Source organism: Panthera pardus, unplaced genomic scaffold (assembly GCF_024362965.1).
Source record: "Panthera pardus isolate Hobbes unplaced genomic scaffold, ASM2436296v1 HiC_scaffold_24, whole genome shotgun sequence".
NCBI classification, from domain to species: domain Eukaryota; kingdom Metazoa; phylum Chordata; class Mammalia; order Carnivora; family Felidae; genus Panthera; species Panthera pardus.
Window position 1 is genome coordinate 112,438,030 of NW_026526810.1, and position 13,004 is coordinate 112,451,033.

Here is a 13,004-nt window from a genome sequence, read left to right on the forward strand (position 1 = left end):
CAGAATTTCATTCTTTCTCATTGCCAAGTAGTATTCCATTGTATATATAAACCACATCTTCTTTATCCATTCATCAGTTGATGGACATTTAGGCACTTTCCATAATTTGGCTATTGTTGAAAGCTCTGCTGTAAACATCGGGGTACATGTGCCCCTTTGGATCAGCACTCCTGTATCCTTTGGATAAATTCCTAGCAGTGTTATTGCTAGATCGTAGGGTAGTTTTATTTTTAATCTTTCGAGGAACCTCCACACTGTTTTCCAGAGCAGCTGCACCAGTTTGCATTCCCACCAACAGTACAAGAGGGTTCTCCTTTCTCCACATCCTCGCCAGCATCTGTTGTTTCCTATATTGTGAATTTTAGCCATTCTGACAGGTGGGAGGTGGGATCTCATCATGACTTTCATTTGTATTTCCCTAATGGTGACTGATGCTGAGCATCTGTTCCTATGTCTGTTAACCATCTATGCGTGTTTTTTACAAAAATGTCTATGTCTTCAGCCCATTTCTTAACTGGATTATTTATTTTGGGGGTGTTGAGTTTGATAAGTTCTTTATAGATTTTGGATGCTAACCCTTTATCAGATAGGTCATTCGCAAATATCTTCTCCCATTCCGTAGGCTGCTTTTAGTTTTGTTGATTGTTTCCTTCACTGTGCAGAAGCTCTTTATCTTCATGAGGTCCCAATAGTTCATTTTTGCTTTTGTTTCCCTTGCCTCCAGAGACGTGTTGAGTAAGAAGTTGCTGCGGCCAAGGTCAAAGAGGTTGCTACCTGTGTTCTCCTCTAGGATTTTGATGGTTTCCTGTCTCACATTTAGGCCTTTCATCCATTTCGAATTTATTTTTTTGTATGGTGTAAGGAAGTGGTCCAGTTTCATTCTTCTGGCATGTTGCTGTCTAGTTTTCCCGATACTATTTGTTGAAGAGAATGTCTTGTTTCTATCGGATATTCTTTCCTGCTTTGTCAAAGATCAGTTGACCATATAGTTGTGGGTTTTCTATTCTATTCCATTGACTCATGTGTCTGTTTTTGTGCCAGTACCATACTGCCTTAATGATTACAGCTTTATAATATAGCTTAAAGTCTGGTATTGTGATGCTTCCAACTTGGCATTTTTTTTTCAGGGTTGCTTTGGCTATTTGGGGTCTTTTGTGGTTCCACAGAAATTTTAGGATTTGGGGTCTTTTGTGGTTCCATACAAATTTTAGGATTATTTGTTCTATCTCTGTGAAAACTGCTGGTGGTATTTTGATAGGGGTTGAATTAAAAGTATAGATTGCTTTTGGGTAGTATAGACATTTTAACAATATTTGTTCTTCCTATCCAGGAGCATGGAATGTTCTTCTAGGTCTTTGTGTTCTATAATTTTCAGAGAACAGATCTTTTACCACTTTGATTGGGTTTATTCCTAGGTATCTTACTGTTTTTGGTGCAGTTGTCAATGGGATCGATTCCTTGATTTCTCTTTCTGCTGCTTCATTGCTGGTGTATAGAAATGCAACTGATTTCTGCACGTGGAGTTTATATCCTGTGACTTTGCTGTTCATGTATTAGTTCTAGCAAGTTTTCCCCACCAAAGTCTCCTAACTGTTCCCCCGCTTCTACCCTCACTCCCGTGTCTGCTCCCCGTATGGCAGTCAGGGTGATCCTTTCACAGTGCAAGTCAACTACATCACTCCTCTGCTCCAAACCTTCTTGGAGCTCGGGGCACCTTGGTGGCTCAGTCGATTAAGCGTTCAACTTCAGCTCAGGTCATGATCTTGCGGTTTGTGGGTTTGACCCGCATGTTGGGCTCTCTTCTGTCAGCACAGAGCCTGTTTGGATCCTCTGTCTCTCTCTCTCTCTCTCTCTCTCTCTCTCTGCCACTCTCCCACTTGTTCTCTTTCTTTCTAAAATAAATAAATAAACTAAAAAAAAAAAAAAAAGCCTTCTTGGAGCTTCTTACCTCAACCTAAAGCTCAAGCCCTCTCCAGAGCCCATCAGACCCCACCGGATCTGGCCCTCATCTACCTATCTGACCTCTTCTCCCCATACTCTCCCTATTGCAACTGCTGTACCTTGAATATACCAAGCATGTTCCTGCCTCAGAGACTTTGCACTTGCCTGGGGCACCCTTGGCTCTACATGTCCATGTGGCCCATTTCCTCACTTACGCTCAAATGTCACCTTAGTGAGGCCTTCCCTGAACACCACCTCACTATCTTGCTATCTCTCATGATATCGTTAGTTATTTATCCATTGGCTATCTTCTCCTTGGGATTGTAAACTTTCAAAGGTTCGGGAAATTGTAGCGAGTTCACCATTGTATTTCCTGTGCTTAGAGCAGTGCTGGGCATGTAATCAGGGCTCAACAATGTTTGTTGAATAAATAAATGAGCGAATGGCTACCCTCACCTCCCCACCACCTTTCATCCCTGCTTTGTCCTAACCTCTTACTAACTTTGGCAAAGAGAAAAAAGGGAATACTCAATGTCAAGACCCCATAGATTCCTTCTGATCTCCCAAACTCTCAACACACTGGCCAGAAACATTCTTTTGGTAGCCATGGAGATGGGAGGGATATATGAGCTCCCAAAATGAGTGAGTGTCTGGGATTCAGAGGGTAACAAACTCCTTAAAGGTACCTGGGTCCAGGCACAGAGGGGAGACTAAGTCTTGGCTTATGAGCCACAGAGGCTGTGGAGGATGGAAACAGGTTGTGTCAGTAGTTTTGTATTGTGGTTACCTGATTCACAGACAGAGCGAGCCCGTATCAACAGATAAAATTAGGTGACACACGACCGTTGTCATTGCGTGAGTCTGGTAGCTGTTTTTCATCTGAGTTTATTATACCCGTTCTTCTAACTCACTATTTCCCAAACGTGAGTTACCCACATGCAACCACCGCCATTTCTGCTGCATCCACGAGTCACCTGCACTGCTAATGACCTCGTTTTCTAAATCAACTCACTCTTATTACTTGAATACATATATTAAAAAAAAAAAAAAAAGCTAGCAGATCAGGGAGACCAAAAGGAAAGATGTGAGCAGCCAGAGAGATCCGGCCCCAAAGGGAGGACTGCTCACAGAGATGGAGGACAGGTGAAGGCAGGAGGGGGCTGGGTGTGTGAGTCAGGTCCCAAGGGGTGAGCAGAGGAAAGAAGAAAGTAGGAGGAGGGGAGCCTGCAGGTCCCTGGGAGTCTCGTGGAGATTGACTCTGAGGTGCCATCGGTGGGGGACATGGGGGAGCAGAGCCTTGAGACTAAGGGCAGGAGGGCAGGACAAGGGGGAAGAGGGACTTCAGGGAGCATAGGTTGAGACAAAAGCAGGGTGTGGTTTAGAGAAGGGGTTGCTGAGGCGTTGGGCACAATGAGGATCTACCTGAAAGAGTTAAGGGGAGGAGGGCCGGGGGTGCAGAGGAGACAGCTGAGATGGAGGGGGTGTGAGGTGGGATCCCAGGGACCTGAGCCAAATGGACTTGGAGGGAGGCGCCTGGTTGTGTGCCCCCACCTCCCAGATAAATCAGGCTGTCGTCCTGGGATGGGATAGTGACTGTGTCATCTCTGCTGGGCAGAGGCCCTTGTGTTGTTCACCTGCCATCTGGAATCGTCTCACATTCACTGGGACAGGGGCCCCTACTCTAAAGGAGCGGCCCCCAGGACTCTGTGGGTCAGAAGGTCAGAAATGTGCTCTCCTGCTGGGCGGACAAAAGAGTTCTTGGGAGCACGGGGGACTAAGGAGAATGTCAAAGAGCAAGAAATAAGATGGGGAAGACCAGAAAGGTAAGTTGTCAGAGATCTGTCATAGCAAGAAATAATCCCGCGAAGACACAAAGCGGTGGCGGATTTGGATTCTAGAATCTCCTGCAGAAGCACACAAATTATTGTGCATGAGAAGTTAAATGGGCACAGACAGCCCTTGAATGTGACTGTGCTCCCGGGTCATTACTCTGGCAAACACGACAGGGTCCTTATTAAGAAAATGAAGATCCTTCCCAGCACCAAGACCGTAGGGAGCTAGGTACCTCACTTCTAAAGTCATGTGATTCGCAGCACATATGAGTTAATGGCCATGGAAGGCACTGACCTTTTTTTTTTAATTCCAGTATAATTAACATATAGTGTTATATTAGTTTCAGGTGTACAATATAGTAATTCAACAACTCTGTACATTAGTCAGTGCTCATCACAGCAAGTGTAATCTTAGTCCCCTTCACCTATTTCACCCAATCCCTTGCCACCCCCCTGGTAACCACCAGTTCGTTCTCTATAGTTAAGAGTCTGGTTTTTCGTTTGTATCTTCTTTTTTTTAACGTCCATTTGTTTTATTTCCTAAATTCCACATATGAGTGAAATCATATGCTATGCCTTTCTTTGACTGACTGACTTCACTAATACCCTCTAGATCCATCCATGTCGTTGCAAATGGCAAGACTCCATTCTTTTTTTATGGCTGAGTAATAGTCCATTGCATATATATACATCTTCATCCATTCATCTATCAATGGGCACTTGGGTTGTTTGCATAATTTGGCTACTGTAAATAATGCTGCAGCAACCATAGAGGTGCATATATCTTTTTGAGTTAGTGTTTTCATAGTCTTCAGGTAAATACCCAATAGTGGAGTTGCTGGATCAGCTGATAATTTTATTTTTGATTTTTTGAGGAGCTTCCACAGGGGCCGCACCAGTTCACATTCCCGCCAACAGTGCACAAAGATTCCCTTTTCTCCACATCCCTGCCAACAACTGTTGTTTCTTGCGTTTTTGACTTTAGCCATTCGGAGGTGGCTATCTCATTGTGAGGTGATATCTCATTGTGGTTTTGATGAGCATTTCCCTGGTGATGAGTGACGTTGAGCATCTTTTCATGTGTCTGTTAGCCATCTGTATGTCTTCTTTGGAAAAACGTCTGTTCGTGTCTTCTGCCCATTTTTTAAACGGATTATTTGTGTTTTGGGGGTTGGGTTGTATAGTGCTTTGTATATTTTGCATACTAACCTTTTATCAGATACGTCTTTTGTGAATATTTTCTCTGATTCAGTGGGTTGTCTGGCACTGATCATTTTATCTGCTTGGTTAATGGCCATTCTCTTTCTGGAAACTGCCCCTCCTCCATTCCAATATAGCCCCCTTGGGAGCTGCCCCTATGGTCATGGTTGGTGGGTCTAGGAATAGGCATAGGTGGTTAGGTCAGGTGGGTGGAGCCCTCATGAATGAGATCAGTGACCTTATGAAAAGATTCCAGAGAGTTCCTCACCCCTTCCACCCTATGAAGTCCCAGCAAGAAGATGCCGTCTATGAACCAGGGAGGGGGCCTCCCAGATACCACATCTGCTGATACCCAGACTGTGGGCTCTCCCAGCCTCTAGGATGGTAAGAAATAACATTTCTGTCATTTACAAGGTACTTTCATTATTGCAGCCCAAACGGACTGAGACACAGGCAGAACTAAGGCGCCCTGAGCACAGTGGTTCTGGCCGATCCCAAGACTTCAGCCACACTCTGCCCTTTCTACCACTTGACTGGTCAACTCCTACACAGGTGAAGTCTGTGAACATGCCCAGTGTTCTTGAAAACACCTTCTTTTTGAGCCTCAGCCCGTTCAAGTTGGGCACCAATGTAGCAATCAATGAAACAATGAAAAGAAAAGGTTATTGAAAAAATTGGGGTACGGTGGGTACTCTTGGTTGCCCCATTAGAGACAGCAGGAAGCACTTTCAAGACTCCTCGGAGTTGGGGTGCCTGGGTGGCTCAGTCGGTTAAGCGTCCAACTTCAGCTCAAGTCACGATCTCGCGGTCCGTGAGTTCGAGCCCCGCGTCGGGCTCTGGGCTGATGGCTCAGAGCCTGGAGCCTGCTTCAGGTTCTGTGTCTCCCTCTCTCTCTGCCCCTCCCCCATTCATGCTCTGTCTCTCTCTGTCTCAAAAATAAATAAACGTTAAAAAAAAAAAAAAAAAAAAAGACTACTCGGAGTGCCAGGGAGCTGATGGCATCACCAGCAGGGACTTCACACAGAGGTTACTTTGGAAAACTTAAAGGGAAACCATAAATACTTGGGTTTCGCTTTGGACTTGTTTCTTTCTAGCTATTCTATTTGTTCACAGAATTAAGGAGAATCTGACCCAAGGGTCCTGCCCTGAAGCCCTGAGGGGTGCGATGCCGAAGAGTGAAAGATGACTGCCCATAAAATTTGATGATTGGATTTTCGTGGGCATTTATGCTTGGAATTGAAAGCAGCTTCTCTGGCCTTTTTGCGGTGGCTGAGATCGGAAGGGGCGGGGGCCCAACAAAGGCAGAAGGACAGAGAACTGAAGGCAGGGGGTGCTGATACTATTTCTCTTCTCTCTCTCTGCAAGGTTTACTTGGCTACAAGGAAGTTATTACCCTCCCTCCGGAGGGCATTATCCTGATTCCTCCCTCGCTCCTCCCCTCTCCCCCACCCCCCAGCCAGTCCTGGCCACCACTCCCTTTCGCCTACAGCTCCTCCCCATCCTCCCACTGCTGCCACTCTCAGTTTCCAAAATCTCTTCTCGCCTGGGTGACCACAATGCCTCCCGAGAGGTCCCTCTGTCCCCATGCTCACCCCCCACCCCAGCTGGGTTTTCCCAGAGCAGCCAGCACTCTCCAAGTGACAAATCTGACAATGTCCCTTCATCTGCTTAAGACCTCTCAATGGCTCCCCTTTGCTCTTAGGACGAAGTAAAAATCCCTTCATGATGCCTGCACCAAATAGCTGCTGCCTCTGTCTCCGGCTGCCCTCACCCTCACTCTGCCTAGCCACACTGATGTTCAACTCCTTCCTGCCTCAGGGCCTTTGCACACACTATTCGCTCTGCCTGGAATGCCCTTCCCCTCTCTTTCACCTAGTTAGGTTTCCCTCTTTCTTAAGAGCTGGCTTGAGATCTAGCTCATCTGTCGTCCTTTACAAATTCTTACAAACAACCGTAGGAGCACTTGTAACCATTTTTCTTGTGTGTGTGTGTGTGTGTGTGTGTGAGTTTTGATGGGTGGTTGTCCTCCCAACTAATCATAAAGCACCATGAGGGCAGGAAAGGGCTATGTCTGTTTTGCTCACCAGAGGATCCCCAACACCGGTCACAGGTCCTGGCTGAGTCTTACCTGTCCCTCTCTGAGGGACATCTCTCTGAGACGCCCTCCCTAGCTTCCTGCTTTGTTAATCCATGAGCCAGCATGGACCTTCACCGTGCATTTACTTTACCACCTGATAATGACTTGCTTATTAATCTCTCTCATTATCACGGAGGGTAAGACCACTGTCTTGGTTGTGTTTGGTTTCCCTGACGCCCAGCACAGTGTTTGGCCTGCCGTAGACCAATGTGGGAATGAAGGAATGACTCTATTAAGAGAGCTCCCTGGGCCTGGGTGTCGTTCCCCATAAACCAAGGGGCTTAACCAGACGATTCTGTCTATCCTTTCTCTAACACTATGGTTTCAATATCACATAACCCTGCTCGGTCAGTGCCCCTCTGGTTTGTTACCCCATGGACCTTTAACTGTTGCCCTGGCAATCAATACATCTCACCTCTTCCACACTTCCTGTATTTCATTATGCAAACAAAGCCTCACACCTCTGAGCTTTCTATAGATTATGCAAAAAAAACACCCCATTTTAATACCTCCTTCCTCTTTGACTCATGTTTAGTTAGGGCTTTCTCATGTTTATGGAGGAACTCCGCTTTCTAATTATTAAGAAGCATTTAACGTTTATAAAAAGGTATGAAGTATGAAGAATAACACAATGAACACCGGGAGCACATCAAAACACGTACAGTCGAGGAAATACAATGTGACCCATGTACACAGCCCTTTTTCAAAAAAAATTTTAATGTTCATTTATTCTTGAGAGACAGAGACAGAGCACGAGTCGGCGGGGGGCAGGGCAGGGAGGGAGGGAGACACAGAATCGGAAGCAGGTTCCAGGCTCCGAGCTGTCAGCACAGAGCCCGACACGGGGCTCGAACTCACGAACTGCGAGATCATGACCTGAGCTGCAGTCGGCCGCTTCACCGACTGAGCCACCCAGGGAGCCCCACAGGCCTTTTCTTTGAGAGAATGACTACTATCATTTGAGGCCTCTCCAGATACAGCCATATATTCCCAGGGAACTGAAAAATTCATTTAAAACCATATGTCCGGACAAAGCCTGGTCTCTACACAGCCAGGCAGGAGGCTTTCATTCTGTACTCTCTCCTAAGGAGTGTGGTCTCCCCGTTCTCTTAGACCTTAGTAGGCCCTGAACACATTCCCTTCAAGGACAGACTCAGAGACTCTCTGAACTGAGAAGTGAGAGGACCCTCGAGGGGAAAGAACCCAGAACCCTATGCCACAGGATCGCCCTCCCGGCTGTCCCGCCCTATGGACTCTGTGAGAGGTGGTGGCGGGACCCCCAATCCCATGGAGGGGGGGACACCTCAGGGGGAAAAAAAAGACAAATAAAATAAACAACAGAGACATGAGCATTCCGGACAAGCTGGACATATTTTCATTCGTGTTTTTGGGCCACCTGGAGGTGGAACTCGTCTGGGAGTTTTCCCTTCTGTGGGCCAGACATCAGGCTAGAGATGGGGGGTTGGCTACGAATAGGCCGTGGTAACTTGGGAAACTCAAGGCAAGCAGATGGCTTAAAGAGCCAAGCAAACACGTATGACAGAGTGTGGCAGGAGCTGCCACAACGGTGTGCGTGCAGGGTGTGAAGGAAGCCTCTGAGTCATACTGAGGGTGCTGGGGAATGCGTCCTGGAGGAGGCGGCACTTGCCCTGCATGGTGACGGCTGGCGTGTGCGAGGCGTGATGCGTTCATAACGCTTCGTTCCACCTGCCCGGCACACCAGGCAGAGTGGTCGTGGTCAGGGATGTGGCCGGAGCGGTCTCACAAAGGCCTCATGTGCTAAGCGGAGGAGTGGGACCCTTCTGCAATGTAGGGGTGGCTGCTGGAGGGCTCAAGGCAGGGGAGAGGCCCAAAGAGCATTGGAACTCTGTGAGGCAGCACGGTGGTGAACTGAGAGCGTCAGCCCAATAGGGAAGGGGTCACAGGATCAAGGTAAAGAGCCACAAGAGGCTGAACTAAGGTGGCACCAAAGAGAAAGGAGAGAAGGGAAGGTGGTAAGGAGATGGGCAGCCAGGGGACACTGAGCGTGAGGGAAAAGGGTGTTCTGGGTAATTCTCAAGGTACTTCTCTGGTTGACCGGGAGCTGCCAGTGCCATTCACCGACAAACAGAATTCCAGAGGAGAAGCAGACCTTGGTGCGGTCTTTTTGGATGATGGGACAGAAGTTGAATCGTAAGCAGGAGTCATAAGTAGATAAGATCCGCCACAGAATCCACAAGCGTAAAAGTCACCGGGAGCTGTAAGGTCGTCAGGGAAGGGTCAAGCAAGACTAGGGTGCAGGCAATGAGGCCTCTGACCATACACTCCATTGTCTGAGCTGACACCCTGGCTCATCTTGGGAGGACGCAACTCAGCTAAGGAGGCATCCCTGAGGTTCCCAGGTTAGAGTCTTGGGTGTCCAGTTTAGCACCAACATTATAAAATCCGTGGTGGGACTGACCACGCCCACATCACTGTGGGCCTCAGTGAAGAACTTCAATCTCCATTCAGTTTGATGCAATTCTTAAAGTTTAGGGTTTATTTTTTAAGCCAGAATTATACAAAGTTTAACAAATCAAATAGTCATGTATCAAAAATATCAGTTGCATGGGGCGAGTGGGTGGCTCAGTCGGTGGAGCGTCCGACTTCGGCTCAGGTCATGATCTCACGGTTCATGAGTTTGAGCCCCGCGTTGGGCTCTGTGCTGACCGCTCAGAGCCTGGAGCCTGCCTCGGATTCTGTGTCTCCCTCTCTCTCTGCCCCTCCCCTGATAGCGCTCTGACTCTCTCTCTCTCTGTCTCTCTCTCTGTCTCTCTCTCTCAAAATAAACAAAAATGTAAAAAGATTAAAAAAAAAAAAATCAGTTGCTTAACCTCCTTGCCCACTGCCCTGATGCAACTACTTTTAACTTTTGTTAGAGGGGTTTTTTGGCATTTATCTCCATAGCTCTAAATAAGATGGCATGTTGATACTTTCTGATCTTATCCACGTTAGGCATTATGCACGGACTTTCCAATACGGCCGTCAAAGATTTAGCTCTGTTTACTCCACCCTCCTCTCTTGTGTTCACAAGAACAGACACGTGCTCACTTCCCATTCCCCCAATCTCCCAATATAGTTATGTCATACTTGCTTGTATCAACTTCCAGTCTTTACATTGTTACGACTGTGTTCATGCTATTCACAACTGGGTCACCTAATCATGGAAACCATGATTTCCACCCCCCCCCTTCTCTCCATAGCTTTTTATATTTCACTGGAATTAATAATTGCCCCCACCATTTCTCTAGTTATATTTGTGGTACTTATCACTAGTCCCATCTCTAGTCCCCCCCAATCACCCCCGATTGTGTAAACCCCTGCTCAATAGTTTCAAACACGATCCTATCAGTGTCATCTCCTTGAATAAATATTTCCTGGAGTTTTTTGACAAGCTTCAGTCTGCACTGGTGCTTTCTATGCCTGGCACGTGACGGTCCACCTGGGGTTTTCTTTTATCATGATCTGGGTGATTCCTATTGTCTCCCTCTTGTGTTAGAGTCCCCATTTCTTTTTTCTTTCTTTCTTTCTTTTAATGTTTATTCATTTTTGAAGGAGAGAGAGCATGAGCAGAGAAGGGGCAGAAATAGAGTGAGACCCAGAATCCAAAGCAGGTTCCAGGCTCTGAGCTGTCAGCACAGAGCCAAACGTGGGGCTGGAACTCACGAGCCGTGAGATCATGACCTGAGCCGAAGTCAGATGCTCGACTGACTGAGCCACCCAGGCGCCACAAGAGTCCCCATTTCTTTTATCTAACATCTTACTCTCCAGGCTCCCTCCCTTCTTTTGGTGGAGCACCTCCTTCAGCAGCTTCCTGAGAGAGAGGAAAACTCTGCATGTCTGAGAAATGCCCAGTTCTCTTATCATACTTGTTTTCTTTTGGTAGTTTTGGATACAGAATTCTAGGCAGGAAACGATTTTCCTTCAGAAGGCATTATTCCACTGACTTCTGGTTTCCAGGCTTGATAACTCTGAGGGAATTCTATATCTGCTTTTTTGGAAAACAGTGTATAAAACCTGTTTGTTTTTTTTTAAATCTCTGAAAACGTCTTGGAGCTCTCTTTGTCCCCCTTTTCTGAGATTTCATAGTAATGTGTAATTCAGCTCTATTCTACCAACAAGTATTGAGAGCATGTGCTGTGTAAATTCTCCCACTAAAGGCTCACAAAGATATACACACGTTCTTAAGGAGCTGGGAATGAATGGGAGTGTGGGAGATAAAGTAAGACAGGACATTGATGGGGATGCATTATTGCACGTATAAGATTTATAAAAGCAACATTTTCACAAATTCCAAGTGTAGGTATTTTTCTCTTTTTCACATTCATTTTGAGAGAGGGAGAGAGAGAGAGAGAGAGAGAGAGCGAGAGAACGAGCATGAGCGGGGGTGGGACAGAGAGAGAGGAAGAGATCCCAGGCAAGATCTGTGCTGTCAGCCCAGACAGAGCCCCAATCCACACTCGATTTCACAAACCACGAAATCATGACCTGAGCCAAAATCAAGAGAAGGACGCTCAACCGACTGAGCCACCCAGGTGTCCCAAGTGTCGGTATTTTTTTAAGAGGGACTAATCCAGAGTCTCAATCTGATTCATTTCACTAGAATTTCAGCCTTCCTACACTCAACAAACCACGCCTGGCGCATCCACAGCCCCTCCTGAACCTGTGGGACATTTGACTTCAAGGACCGTTTTTATTGCCAGGAGTAGTTGTCAGCCTCTAGGGGGCAGACTTTGCTACTATTCTGCAGAGGGCCGGGAGAGCTAGAGAGTTCAAGGCCAGAGATTTCCTCAAGCTGGGAGAGAACCAGGAACCAGGCCTTCCTTCCAGGAAGCAATCTCTAAAATGTATTTCTTCTTCCCCTTCAAAGCGTACCTATAGACAGAACATACCTATCCATCAATAGATATAACACATAGTCAGCTGCTTAGTAAATGGTTTTTTAATTTTTTTCAATGAATGAGCACAGAATACTTCTATGTACTATCTACCAACATTTACATAGCTGTCCGTCCCTGGTGGGAATCAGCCGAGAGAGAGAGAGAGAGAGAGAGAGAGAGAGAGAGAGAGAGAGAGTCCCAAGGAGGCTCCACACTGTCAGTGCAGAGCCCAATGCGGGGCTCGATCCCACAAACCGTGAGATCATGACCTGAGCGGAGACCAAGAGTCGGGATGCTTAACCGACTGAGCCACCCGGGCACCCCGAGGCAGGTATTTTTAATCCTCATTTTATAGACCAGAAACTGAAGGATAGAGAGGTTAGTAGACTGAATCCGGACCTCACATTAGATGCAACTCATGCTACCACAAAAGGCAACCCCTTCAATCGCTTGAATGACAGGTTAGACCGTTTGGGATTTGTCACCAAACTGAAGCATTTGCTCCTCTGGGGCAAATCTCAGGGCATGATCTCGCAGTTCGTGGGTTCGAGCCCCGCATCGGGCTCTGTGCTGACAGCTCAGTGCCTGGAGCCTGCTTCGGATTCTGTGTCTCGCTCTCTCTGCCCCTCCCCAGCTCATACTCTGTCCCTCTCTCAAAAATAAATAAACATTAAACAAAGAAAAAAAAAAGAATACATTGTAAAGGGGCGTCTGGCTGACTCAGTCAGTAGAGCATCTGACTCTTGACCTTGGGGTTGTGAGTTTGAGCCCCACATTGGGTGTAGAGATTGCTTAAAAAAAATTAATAAACCAATTTCCTTACAAAAGAAAAGAATACATTGTAAAGAGTCTGGAGAGAAGTCCATGATGATCTAGGAATAAGAATCAGTGAGAGGTACTGGAAGGCTTTCCAAGAGAATGGATGTTCTGTGCTCTTTGCAGAATGATGGAAAACACTGCTGGAATTTTGAGAATGGGGAATGTTAAATTCGTGCA